We start from the raw sequence: 13,663 nt of genomic DNA on the forward strand, positions 1-13,663 counted from the left end.
CAGGTTTCTCTCTGGATTGCTGACTAGTAATGGTCAGCTGTGAGGTATCCCAAGGCTGGGCTTTGTTCGCTTTGAGGTCAGAAGTGAGTCACTGTGTTTACTAAGCTGCATCAGGTGAAGTCTCCAGCATCGCTAGTTGGGGAAAGCAATGATCCTTGGCAATGGACCAAATCATGGAAGAGGCAGTGGAATCTTCCCTGGATCTCATAGTATGCTGGGCATGTGCAAATGTAGTGCTCCTTTGTCTCGACTTTCGTAGATCAGAGTCTACTTATATTTTCCTCTTTGGCATTTTGTCCTCTACTCTCCCTATCTCCATTCTGAGGTGTGGAGATGAGAATCGGATCTGCCCAATCACGAACTGCATGGCAGGTGACATATGTCCGTGCAGGGTATCTTGGCCTCTGGATGGATCCATCTATTGTAACCCTCACGAAGTGATCCCTGTAGAACAGCATCTTTGTGGGTAGCTCCGAATGTGGTGTGGGTGTGTAGGTTGAAGAGGTCAGGTTGGATGATCCTATTGCTATCCAGATGGGAGAGACGGAGGAAGGGGTGTTAGGCAGTCCATTTGGAGCCCGTGTGAGGAATCAGTAGGTGACTAGCATACCACACCTAATCATGTCCCTGCTCTGCTAGGTGCCGCACAACAAGAAAACAAACCCTTCTCCTCAAGTTCAAGGTCTGATCGTGGGCGCTTTGCAGACACTTTCATTAGGAGAGACATTACGTTCAGTACAGAAACACATTAGATCCCTAACAGAGGGTTATCAAAGGTAGTTGGATATGACTGGGAATCAATGTGCGAAGGGGAGACCAGGGCATCCAGAGGGGTGCAGGTGTTCGGAGGAGTAGTTGTTGTCCTACTTAGGCCACACCTACATAGGATCCTTATAATTGTTAGGAAGGATAAGGAGGCCCGATGCATGTGGCTACAATTATGCCTGTCAGGGGGGAGACCTATATTGCTATTTTCCACCCGGACATGTGCATATGCCAAGCCCCTTGGGTAATTTCCCTGTGGGTAATCGCCAATCTCGAGTACATCATGGAGTGCTTGAGATTGGGCAACGTTCTCCTACTAGGGGCTCTCCTACTAGGAGATGCCAATTTAAGGATGGAGAGCCATCAGGTTGACATTGTGGACTTTGGAGATCCCATTTTGATACAACAGCTAGACTCAAGGAGCATAGGTACGAAGAGGATATCATAGGACCTAGGGTACACTCCAGCTTTTGGCAGGTACTTCCTTGACATGGGAGCTGTCCATGGGCTTATTATATATAATGAGCTAAATGAGTGAGGGAGTCGGATGCTTTCTTTTCCAAGAAGCAAATCAAAGATTCTTTGAAGTTCAGAGTAGAGAATATATAGTAGTTCTTGTTTGTTTCTCTTGTTTCTTGCATGTAATGAGACACATACGCCTTTCTTTGTTGGCTTGTGATCTTTTGACATAATGTGTTACATTTCTCATCATACCATCTATTTAAAGGGGTCTTCCAGGAGTTGAGTGTCTATAGAAATTGCCATTGGAATGCAGTGTGGAGTGCATGGATAAGAAGATAAACTCTCTGTGAGTGTGGACAAGGTGTTGTGTGGAGTCAAGAGGCTAGACAAGTTAAGGTTGTAGGGTGGGTCTTGATGTTGAGAGAAGTGACACTGACGGTGGCGAGTGACCATCTGGGTAAGGGTTTGTGGTGAGTTGTGAGAAATTTTGAAGTTGAAAGCAAGATTGTTATGGTTAGTACTTGGTGTCATGGATTGGTTTGCTACCGATGAGTTCCGAGCTCGAGACAGTTGCACACAACTTGATAATCCAGTACAAAACTGAAAACATGGAATGGTTGCGCAATGTTGCACACGGTGTTCTATAACTCTTTGTGAAGAGGGCTTCGAGCCGGTCGATCCTAGCTATAGAACACTGAATTCAGATGTTGGATATAGGAGTTACAACCAAAAACGTAACAAGCGGCCTTGCAAACTTGAGAAACTGTAACCACACAGAAAAACATGTTCCAACAAAAATGAAATGCCAAATTGTATTCCAAAGATGTGACGATTACAAAATTGATTCTAAGACGATGAAAGAAAACTTGTGGGGGTTCGACGGGCACACGCCCACAAGCCAACATGTATCAAAGCGTAGGTAGGAGAGGTCGGGCTAGGCCATGTTACTCCACCTCAAGGTACCCCCATATAGATGCATGAAATATGGTACAAGCGAGCTTCCCTTTGGGAGCACTATGTGAGGCCGGATAAAAATGTCCCAAGCCCCCGGCCTTTCCCCCCCCCCCTAGAGAGCTTGAAATTCTCTTCAAGCACTTTTCCCTTCATGATATCCTTGTTGGCCATCAAGCACTTTTCTCTTCATGATATCCTTGTTGGCCAATGGAGTATTGTAAAACTACACAACAAGAGGGTGTGTCGGTTCCAGCATATTGTCTTCTGGAACTTATGTACAATCCGTCATATGGGATAGATTTTCCATTTCACATAAAATTTGGGGTGATCATGTTTCATCCATGACTTGAGAATGATTTCTAGCTCAAACGACAGACTTGGGACTAAATCATTCGTGAGCATGGACACATATCGACCAAAATGTTCATTGGCATGAAAATGTTTCAGCAAGTTGACATGAAATGCATTGTGAATGTGTACATCTACATGTAGCTCTTTAGCACCTTATACGGGACATAAAAACGATGGTTGAATTTCGGTGTTAGATTAGTTTGGTAATGCTATGTTTTGTGCTCTTACCAACACCAGATCTCTTTCATGGAATTCCTCATGGTGACGTTTCTTGTTTGCATGTTTTTAACATAAATGATCGTACTCTTTTTCAAATTGTGTTTTGCCAAAAGTATCCTCTACCAGTTGTGTAAAAAATCCTCTGCATCTGCATCCTTTGCATGCACATCTCCTGTTGCAATTGCCAACGGGGTGACCACCTCTTTGCATGTTGCAAGTTTATATGGTGTATATCCTTTTGTATAGTGCACTTTGTTGTAGTGAAACTCCAATACCTCTAGATAATTTTCCCAATCCTTTTGATCTGTTGTGGCATAATTGTGTATATAATCCTTGATACCTTTATTGATTCTCTGTGTTTGTCCATATGTTTATGGGTGCTATGTTGATGACATGTGTAACTGTGTATCCAAACAACTCTGTCCACATATTGCTCACAAACCTGCCACAATTGTTGTCGGAAGCCCATGATACTTGAAAACTTGGCTGAAGTATAGCTTGGCTATTTGGTATGCTGTCCCAGTGGTGGTTTTGCTGGTATGAAATGTGCCTGTTTGGAAAAATTATCCACGACTATGAAAATTGTGGTGTATCCACGTGATTCAGGTCGACGATGAAATCCATACTCACTTTGTCCTCACGTATTTCATCTTTACCCATTGTGCCTTAACGACTTCAATTGCAAATTCACATTTTTTTTCTCCCCGGATAGTGTCATTACTTTTCTTAGATGCTGTTTGTGCTCTTCCACTGTCCTGTTATATATGAGCAGGTCATCAATGTAGATAATCAGAAATTCATCTAGATATTCCTTGAAGGCATCATTCTTCATGTGTAGCAGGTAATGGTGCATTGGTTAAACCAAATAGCAGTATCAACCATTCGTAGCTTCTGTATCTTTTTTGGAAAGCCGTCTTCTCGATGTCTTTATCGACAATCTTTTTGGAAAGTTGTCTTCTTGATGTCTTCATAGACAATCTTATACGGTGTTATCTTGACCTTAAATCGATTCTTGTGGAGTCTGTTCTCTTGCCAAGTGATCTATCAAACCTTGTCGAACCCCTCTGATCTATCCTATAAAACGTCTTTAACCTTTAACTTCATGGCAAAAGTTATAAATTAACATGTTATCCTCGCCATCATGGTAGACCATTAAAAAGCTTGAAAAGAACAACTATTACGCTTGGAGATTTAAGATCAAAATATTCTTCAATCTTATGATCTATGGGGTTATACTCATTGGGGATGACAAAATGCCAAACATGCCTATAGAGCTACTAGAAGGTAGTAGAAGCGAAGCCAAAGAAAGAGATAATCAATTTCGTGAGACTCAACAAAGTTCACAAAGACAATATGACATTGATGTCAAAACATGGCAATTAAAGGAGTAGAAGTTGATGAGTGTTATTGCTCAAACAATGAGTCAAGCAATAATTTCACATATCAAACATTGTGAATTAGCTACTACTATTGACATGTGGGAAACACTTTCAAGCATGTTTGAAAGTGCATCAAAGTCTCGCAAGATACAACTAGGTAAAATTGAGAAGAACTTATCAGTGTTTGACTATGTTGTAAAGATGAGAGGTATATGTGATCAATTGGCCATGATTGGTGAGCCAGTTAAAGATGAAGAGATAGATGGTAGAGACATGCATTAGAGGTCTTTGAAGAGACTTCAAGATGTTCAGAACATCTATCTTGTCTCGAGATTTGTTGTTGCTAAATTTTGAGGAACTTGGGGCGAAGATGATTCTTGTGGAACAAATACTTAGGGGAAGCTCATCAAAATAATATTGGAGTGATGAAAGCACTCTATATACTGGTGATGTAAAAGCCACAACAAGAGGTTGAGGAATAGGATGTCAAAGCCGAAGAGGTGGTAACTTTGGAACAGGCTGAGGTAACGATAGCCATGATGACTCGATAGATAGGGGGAGTCAAAGGAACACTCAAATAAGAGGACGAGGTAGAAGACAATGGTCATTAGGGAAATTATGAGCTCATTTTGGGGCCCTCTAAGGAGTTTCATGCTCTTTCTCTCTTTTAAATGTCAGAACTTCTCCATGTGACATATCATTGAGAAGCTTATGATGAGTAGATTTCAAATATACAATCTCCTACAAATTTCAAGAAACAAGATTTAAGATGCCAAAATGTAACGTTACATGCCACGTCATCATTTTTGAAACCACTTTTTGGGGAGCTTCATTATCCTATGTTAGAACTCCATCATGTTATATATCATTGGAAAGATCTTGAAGAGTACTTTCTAAATCTACCAATTCTAAAGAATTTGGGAATGATGTGCTCAAATTTCACCGTGGCCCCACTTACTAGAGAGAGCAAGAGCATGAAACTCCTTAAGAGGGCCCCAAAAATGAGCTCATAATTTCCCTAATGGGAAGAGGAAAAAACAACAAAGATGCTTACAAACTATTGTGGCAAGGTGGGACATTGGGCTAACGATTGCTATTCAAAGCCACGAGACATTCGGAATGACACTTTGAAGCAAGGGAATTATGGCTCAATAGAAGGAGAGAGAAAAGAAGAAGACAAACATAACTTGTTTTTGCTATACGTCATTAGTCAGTGTGGTCGAGTCTTTGGAAAAAGATAAATGCTACATAGATTCTACATGTACAAATGACATGACTAGAAGAGAAGACAAGTTTGCATCGAAACAAGAATTCACTAAGAAGAGTGTATCCACTAGAGATGATACACCACATCTTGCTACTCAGATTGGGAGTATACCTTCGGAGATTCCCAAAGAAGGAGTTTAATATTTAAGCAATGTTCTTTATGTTCCAAGCATTACAAAGAGCTTAGTGTCAATTGAACATATTGTGGAACAAAATACGCAAGAACAATGAATCCAAATGAGTGTGTTGTGCAAGACTATAACTCAAGGTTCTTGCAAGAGTGAAAAGTTGGAAGGATGTTTATTTTCGATGTGATGCCATCAGAGGCATGTGCGTATACGGGTGTCTCATTTATGTTAGAAGTTGAGCTTTAGCATAAAAGACAGTTACGAAAGTCTCTCTCGATTGAAGGAGATAGCTTACAAAGGTTTGGTAAAGGGATTGCCAACTCTCAAATGATAATCATTGTTTGGATTATGTGAACCATGTGAAAAAGAAAAATCATCAAGAAATCCTTTCAACAAAGAAGGATACATTCATAAAAAAACTTTGGAGCTTATACATACGGATCTATGGGGTATCCCCAACACAAACACAAAGCATTGGAGGAGCAAGATATTATATAACCTTCATTGATGACTCTTCAAAGAAGGTTTGGATATATTTTTTGAAAGATAAAAGTGAAGCTTTTTATAAGTTTCAACAATTCAAAGTAGAAGTGGAAGAGCAAAGTGGTCTCAAGATCAAAATCTTGAGAAGTGATAGTGGAGGAGAGTATATGTCATGGGAATTTGACAAATACTTAAAGAAACAAGGTATGAAAATGCAGTTGACTCTAAGATACATGCCACAAAGGAGAAGAGTGGCAGAAAGGAAGAATTGGCACATTGCAGAGAAAGAAAAACATGCCATACTACTATTGGGCTGAGACATGTAATTATGGGGTTTTCTTGATTATTCGATCTCCAACATCGATTGATCCAAATATAACTCAAGAACAAAAGCTAGAACTCTAGAAGAGAAGTTCATAGGACAAAAGCCTAATGTAGAAAACTTGAAAATCTTTGGATGCTTATGCTATCCACATCTACCAGATGAGATATGAACAAAGCTTGAGTCAAAAGCTTTGAGATGTGTGCTTATTGGAATTGATTTACAAAAGGGTGTCTACAAATGCTATGATCCTACAACAAATAAGAAGATGTATGTCAGTAGATATGTTGACTTTGACGAGATGCATGGATGGTATGACAAGCATGAATCATCAAAGAACCAAAAAAGAAGATGTCTCCATGAAAAGGAGGCTTGCACACCATTCCTAGTGAACCAAGCACTAATGGTACTCAAGAAGTGATTCCTCAAATCAATCAAGGGAGTGAAGATGTTGAAGAAATTCAACCTCAAAGTAATACATCCAGTTCAAAGGTTGACCTATGACTCTTTTCTGGTTAAACATTATGCTTATATGACAAAGGTGACAAAATTAGAAGAACAAAAAAGGTTTGAGGATGCTATTCAAAGCCATGCGTAGAAAGTGGCTATGGGTGAAGAGGTTGATGCTCTTTAAGAGAATCAAACTTGGAATCTTACACCATACAAAGATGACATAAAGGTCATTGGATGTAAATGGGTTTATAGAATCAAACACAACTCGGATGGAAGTGTAAACAAGGTCAAGGCAAGACTTGTTGCCAAAGGATATGCACAAACTTATTATCAAAGGATATGCACAAACTTGTTGCCAAAGGATATGCACGGTTTAACCTATGCCGGACATTGAGACGTATTACTTTTTACGTTATATAATTATTTTACGTATTTTGAGTCATGGGCCGGGCTTGTCGGCACCACATGTAAAGGATAAAGGGATTGGGTGATTGTCGATGAGAGGCGCACCTCGAATTTCATCAGGATAAGGGTTAGGATCGGCCGGCCATGTGTGGACGCCCATTTGTGAACGGCCATGTCACATATAAAAGTCAAATGTAACCTAAAACCTCTCATTCTCTAAGTGTTGAATACAAGGAGTGCTCTTGCTTCATCTTCTCCATCTCCTTCTCCTACGTGTGTGTGTGTGTGAGAGAGAGAGGGAGAGAGTGTGTAGCGATAGAGCATTGCGTGGCGGCAGGGCGACGACGAGGCGACAGAGCGACGGTGGCGGCTCCTTCTTCACCGCGGCGCGAGATTCCTTCGACAACGGTCTGAGCGGTGAGTAACACGTCATTGCTCCCTGTTTGAGCTTGCTGGTTTCCTGGTTGTGTGCTTGCAGCCATTCGTGGCTCGCACACGGTGCTCGGCAAGTCCCTAGCTCTGACACGTGCGACAAAAGCGCACATTTTTGGCGCTGCTGCCGGGGAATTGCCCTGCACCAAGCTCTAGATGCAGCTTGGGCTGCTGTTTGAAGTCTATTTTATCTTGCAGGAAAGGAAAAGAGAGGCGTGTTTGTGTGTTTGCTGCTGTTCTTCAGTTTTTTTCTGTTCTGTTGTCTTCATTTTTTGCACATTCCAGTTCTGTGTGTTAGCTGTTAGAGCAGTAATTTAGTAAGTTAGTTAGGGCTATTTTTCTCCAAAAACATTTTTTAAGTTAAAAAAAAGAGGGTAAAAAAAGAAAAAAGAAGAAGAAGAAGAAAAAAATAATTAAAAAAATAAAAAATAAAAAATCAACCCAACCCGCGTGGAAAGAAAATTTTTATTGAAAAAAAAAGTGAAAAAGAAAAAACCCCGATTGACCCCAGCCTCGGTCTTTTGATATATATATATAGGAGAGTGAGCCTCCATAGCTTTCTCTCAAGTGAAAGCTTAAGGGGAGTGAAGCTCTCTATATAGTCTACCCCTAAGGAGTGGAGTGGGCATGTGGGACAAAGCCTTCACCTTTTCCCCCCACAGGCACAAATAGAGTGTTCTGAGGGCCACGGGAGCTCCGGATAGGTGAACACTGTGCTGTAAAGCACGCTAGGACCCCTTGAACGATACGCTCGTCTTGAGCTATCATACGCCTTAGTCCAGTTTACCTAGAACTCTGAGGAAGCAAGCCAAAACGTGCCAGTTTGGGCTCCACAACGCGGATCTAGCATGTTTAGTCGTCTAATAGAGACTTTTAGTAGAGCTACGCGCTCTGAACCTGCGACAAGTGAAGTAAACGAAGGAGGTGGGGAAGTAGATTCGCCATTCACATCTCATGTAGACCCTGCCCTCCCAAAGAGTGTCCATGTGGATATTCTACCCACTTCATTTAATGAAGGCCCTACTGAGCTACCACCTTGATGCTCTTCCTAAAGTAGAGGCCCCTAGAAGTCAAACCACAAGAAGTGACATTGCGTCCACTTTGAGAGAACCTTTTGGCACGCCAAGTTTGGATGGGATATTTCTCAATGAAAATTGGAAATATGACCTACACACGGAGACTCTGACTGACCTATACACGGGTTACACATACCATGTAGGTTGGTTAGAAGTCATACAATCTACATCTAGTGCCACCAATCTAGATGAACAACAACAAATGATATGTGAAGTTATCCATAGAATTATCCAATTCGAGAGGCAGAATAGGGGAGTGAACCTAGTTTCAACTGGCCCTATGAGATTTTTGGATACGGGCAAGGCTACTAATCTTGTTGCAATATTGGAGACTCCCTCGGTGAGTCCCGTAGATCCTTCGTATGTTGTTTCGCCTGGAAACTCAATGCAGGTTGAGCCCACGAGCAGTAACTTTGGCTCAACTTTCCATTAGGGAATCCACAATGCCTACTCCGATAATGAGCATGACGGAAAGTGCACCCGTTACCACTGTAGTTAGTACAAAACCGCTACCTAGTGGTACAGTACCTACAACAGTGCTGCGAACCAGTGCATATCGACCATATGTACCTATCGCTACTCATGCTCATGTAGCTCCTACGCCTCCTATTATGCCAATGGCGTGAATGCGAGGAAGGAGAGTCAGTGAGAGACTTTATTAATCGACTAAAGCATCTAAATTCTCGCTGTATTCCCGATGAGCGCTTCAATAACAACCAACTTCTTGATAGATTCATCTGAGGATTGCGCCAGGAGGATATATAAAATGGCCTAGTCATTAGAGGTCTTACGATGTGGGAAGCAATCACTCTGCCAATGCAATCCAGTTAGAAGATATCTTGATGATTGCAGGTAAAAAGGTGTCTTCGGAGACAAAGTCTGTTAGTTCGCAATATTTGGGCACGGGAGCCAATGATTGTAAAACCTATTGCCAAGGAGCCCAAGATATCCAAAATGTCTATAGCTGACCTTACTAAGGCTCTCCAAGAATACTTTAGGGGTAATCGAGCTCCTCAAAATAGCCATATATACCCAAGAAGAGAGCAACAATGGTGTTCGATTTGCTTAGGACCACATAGTACGAGTGAATGTCCCACCTTCAGAGTTAAATTCAATGGGACTTGCAATACATGTGGTAAGTATGGCCATCAATCTAAGGATTGCCTAGTACTTAAGCGAATGTTAGCAAATCAGGCACCACTAGCCTGGTCAAACACACCTCAAGTACCCGCACTGATGCCTGCACCGCAACCGTCTCACAACACATAGTTCTAAGGAACCCAAATTTAGTCCAGTCTGTGCCGTTACCACTGCCAGTGCTAGGACCACAACCTTCGCATCCGCCGAGGGTTACCCCTATAAACCAGATGGGTTGTGAGTCACATAGTGCGTGTGGGGATTATGAAGAGGATATAGACCCCACTGTTCCATATGGGATTGATACGTTTGAAATGACTCCCCAGTATTACATGGAGGATCATTTCGGGCAAGTCAAGCCTGTATATCAAGCGGTTGCTCTCGCCACAAGAGGGCAAAACCTTAATACCTTTTCCAGGAGACCACCTCTTCAATGCTACGATTGTGGCGGGCGGCTGCTCTCGCCAAGAGGGCAAAACCTTAATACCTTTGCCAGGAGACCACCTCTTCAATGCTACGATTGTGGTGGACCGCATTGTGTAGAGAAGTGCCCTAATAGGCTACAGAAGATTGTTACTCAAATGCAACCAAATCAAGGGAGCACGTCGGGAATGCTAGTACTTACATGTAATCGTTTGTGGCATAGATCATTTGATTGCTCAATGTCCACATAATCCAAGTGCACCCAAGATTACGCCATTGAATTTGGTTGAGGTCACCAATGAGGCACTAGGAACCACACCTGTTGTACCTGCAAATGTAGTCACACGGTCAATGCTTCAAAATCAAAACTACATTCTTGAAGAGAGGGATACTGCATCAATTGCTCCAGCAAAGAAAAAGAAAACGCGACGGAAGAGATCGCTTAACGCCACAAGCTCCAAACCTAGTTCAAACACTAATATAGGGACAGGAGACGGCCCTGTGTATATGAATGATCCTGAAGATGATTTTGATTCAATAGAAACCATGGGGACCAAAGCCACTACTTTAAGGGAGGAACCCACTCGGGAGCGCAACGAAGGAGAATCAAGCAAAGACATAAATCGGGGGAAACAAAAGGAAACTCCTCCTGCCCCACAACCAAGTCAGCTAATGCCCTCTCGGCTACCTAGAATGACTGAGACTCTCAAAGACAAGCCACGTGGGTCAAAAACCCTCAAGAAAAAGATTGGGACTTACCCAAACCCAGTAGAGGAGATTGAACGAGTGCAACACTTAAGGGGTTTGGTGGAAGAAACACAAAGAGAACTGGAGCCAGAGCCTAGAAAAATCAAGATTCCAGACACAATGTTTCCTACTCAAGTTCAGCCTCACAGGAGCCATAAACCGTTAGCTATACCTAGTATCATTCGAGAAGAAAGTGAGGATAGGACATCAGGAAGTGGGCCGACACCCTTCTTGCTTCTTGAAAGAATGTTTAGTGAGGGAATGCCTGATCCCATCGAAGAGGAAGTTATTCCTTCTTCATCACCAGTCCCTAGTCAGGGGCCGATATCTCGAAAAGTACCGTTGAATGTGTCCAAACTAATGGATTTCATGTCCTTTGAAATCAGAACCACGATCATATCCAAGTTAAACGGAGATCCTGAGCTATTCTTAGCTCTTTGGGCATTTCTCAATGGAGAACTAAAGGCGGGGTTACCACAATTTGCAAATATGGATAGACCCGACATGCTTCAAGATATGGAGGAACATTTGGATCTACAGCCCAACCTAGATGAAGACTCAGTCGTTGAAATACCTGTTAACAAGTTGGGACAGTACTTTGAAGGTGATGAATCTAATGCAACCCTCCCCATTACTACCAAGGGATTAACTCTAAAGGGAATCCTTGATGGTGGTGCTAGAGTGAGCATTGTGACTAAAAACTACTAGGAATCTATGGGAAGACCTCACCTAGAAGTCACAAACATAGTGGTTAAGATGGCAAATGGAACTATAGCTAAACCTATTGGAATGCTAAGGGACCTTAAAATCAAGGTTCTGGGATGCAAGGTAAGGTATACCTTCATGGTAATGGATTTCTCTAAGCATCCTATGTCATATCAAATGATCTTAGGACGTCCTTTCATGAGGGAAGCACAAATGGTGCATGATTGGTCGAAAAACCATGCCTACTTACAATTCTAGGACTCTGTCATTCGAGTTGATCTTGAGAATGGTCACTCGCATCCTTTAGGAAGCAAGGTTATCATTGATAATTAATCCGATACCACTATTCACTCAGCCCCATTAAAGTATTGCTATACATGCAAAAAAGAGACCAATGGGGTAACTTGTAATTTGGACTTCCTGCATCAATTATTGTGTTGAGGCCCTCTTTGGTTCGTTGGTTGAGGTGGCACATATGGAGAAATTTTGGGAACCCATTTCAAGGTAGATTTGGATTGCCACTTTTTGTAGCTCGTCGTATGTGGTCATCCTTTTGACATGCAGGTGTTTGCCGTGTGGGGTAGAAAAACTGAGAGTTCCTTGAACAGTGGACACTGAAGTGGAGGGGGTTTCCTTAGATTTTATGGATTTTGAAGCTTCCTCCTTGTTATACGACTCTTGATAATAGTGAGAGGTGACAGGGGTTTATGAGTAGAATGTTTAGTCATGGCTTCACACACAGAGACACACCTTAACCAGCCATACATCCAACATCTTTCATCCATGTGTGCGACCAAGTATTACCGGTTCAGGTAATGTTCTTGAGGCATAACTAGAAATTCTACCACTAGGTACTTGTTGCCATCATAGTATGTCTTTATTTGTAGTAGCCCAAGAACCTTGGGACGGAAGCATGTTAACGTGCTATGCTTTTTGCAGTTTTTACCAATAATAGTTTAAAAAAATAAAAATGTGGTAAAATTTTTGCAAATCAAATCATAATTTTTTGGAGATTATACATCAATATTCTTTGTTTCAATAACTTTCCAATGATATATAGCATGATAGAAACTTTTTCATTGTGGGTTACCTTTAGTTCTAGTTAGCACATCCTAAAATTGTGCTAATTAGCACTGTCCCGCGACATGCTTTTTTGAGCACATTAACATGCTTTGACCCCTTGGTATTCCTACCATGGATACCTTTCACTTTAGAGGTATCTACGAGTTGGGGTTTTCCCATATGGTTCCATGCATTGAAGGAAATCAGATTGTGACTAGCCCCCGTATATCAAGCAATGCATTGTAAAGCACTTTACCATAAGGGCTAGGAAATTGAATGGATGTTTGTAGAGGTTTTATATGCTCCTCTATGTCTCCTTTAACCTCTCCCACAAAGGTTTGTGCGGATCCAAGGATAGCTTCTCGTCACTATTGTCATATTTTCCTTTCTTTATCCTCCTATCAAGCTTGAGCTTTCTTTATTTCCACTTTTTCCTTGGTGTCCTTCTTATCAAATGAGACCTGCAAGGCTTCCTCGGTAAGAGGACCATAATACTTTTTGAATTTACTACCATTAAGGAAGCCAACGATTTTGACCCCGTCAAGGGTTTCAACACCTATAGTATCTTGAGGTGTTATTTCTCAGACTCGAAATGGTCCTTTATCGGTATATTTTAGTTTTTTCTTTTCATTGTGGACACTATACATAAGTACAAGGTCTCCCTCCTTGATTTCCTTATCCTTGAGATTATTATCAAACCACTTTTTTCGTTCGATCCTTTTTTGTTAACATGTTTTGCATAACTATTTGTCTTTCTTCATCCAATTGTTCAAGAATGAAAAGCTAACCGGCCAAGATGTTACCCTCTAGTATCTCAGTGACTGCCACCCTTAAGCTGGATATCATGAATTCCCAAGGCATTATCACCTTAACCCCATATACTATCTTAAACGG

At 41.6% G+C, this 13,663-nt stretch overlaps 1 pseudogene; it reads left to right on the forward strand.

Moving 5' to 3' along the window:
• The first annotated feature begins 9,537 nt into the window (after positions 1–9,537).
• On the forward strand, positions 9,538–12,325 carry LOC147620422 (uncharacterized; annotated as a pseudogene).
• Positions 12,326–13,663: the final 1,338 nt, after the last annotated feature.

The sequence above is a fragment of the Cibotium barometz genome, chromosome 31, assembly GCF_041138505.1.
Source record: "Cibotium barometz isolate CiBa-2024 chromosome 31, ASM4113850v1, whole genome shotgun sequence".
Lineage (NCBI taxonomy): Eukaryota > Viridiplantae > Streptophyta > Polypodiopsida > Cyatheales > Cibotiaceae > Cibotium > Cibotium barometz.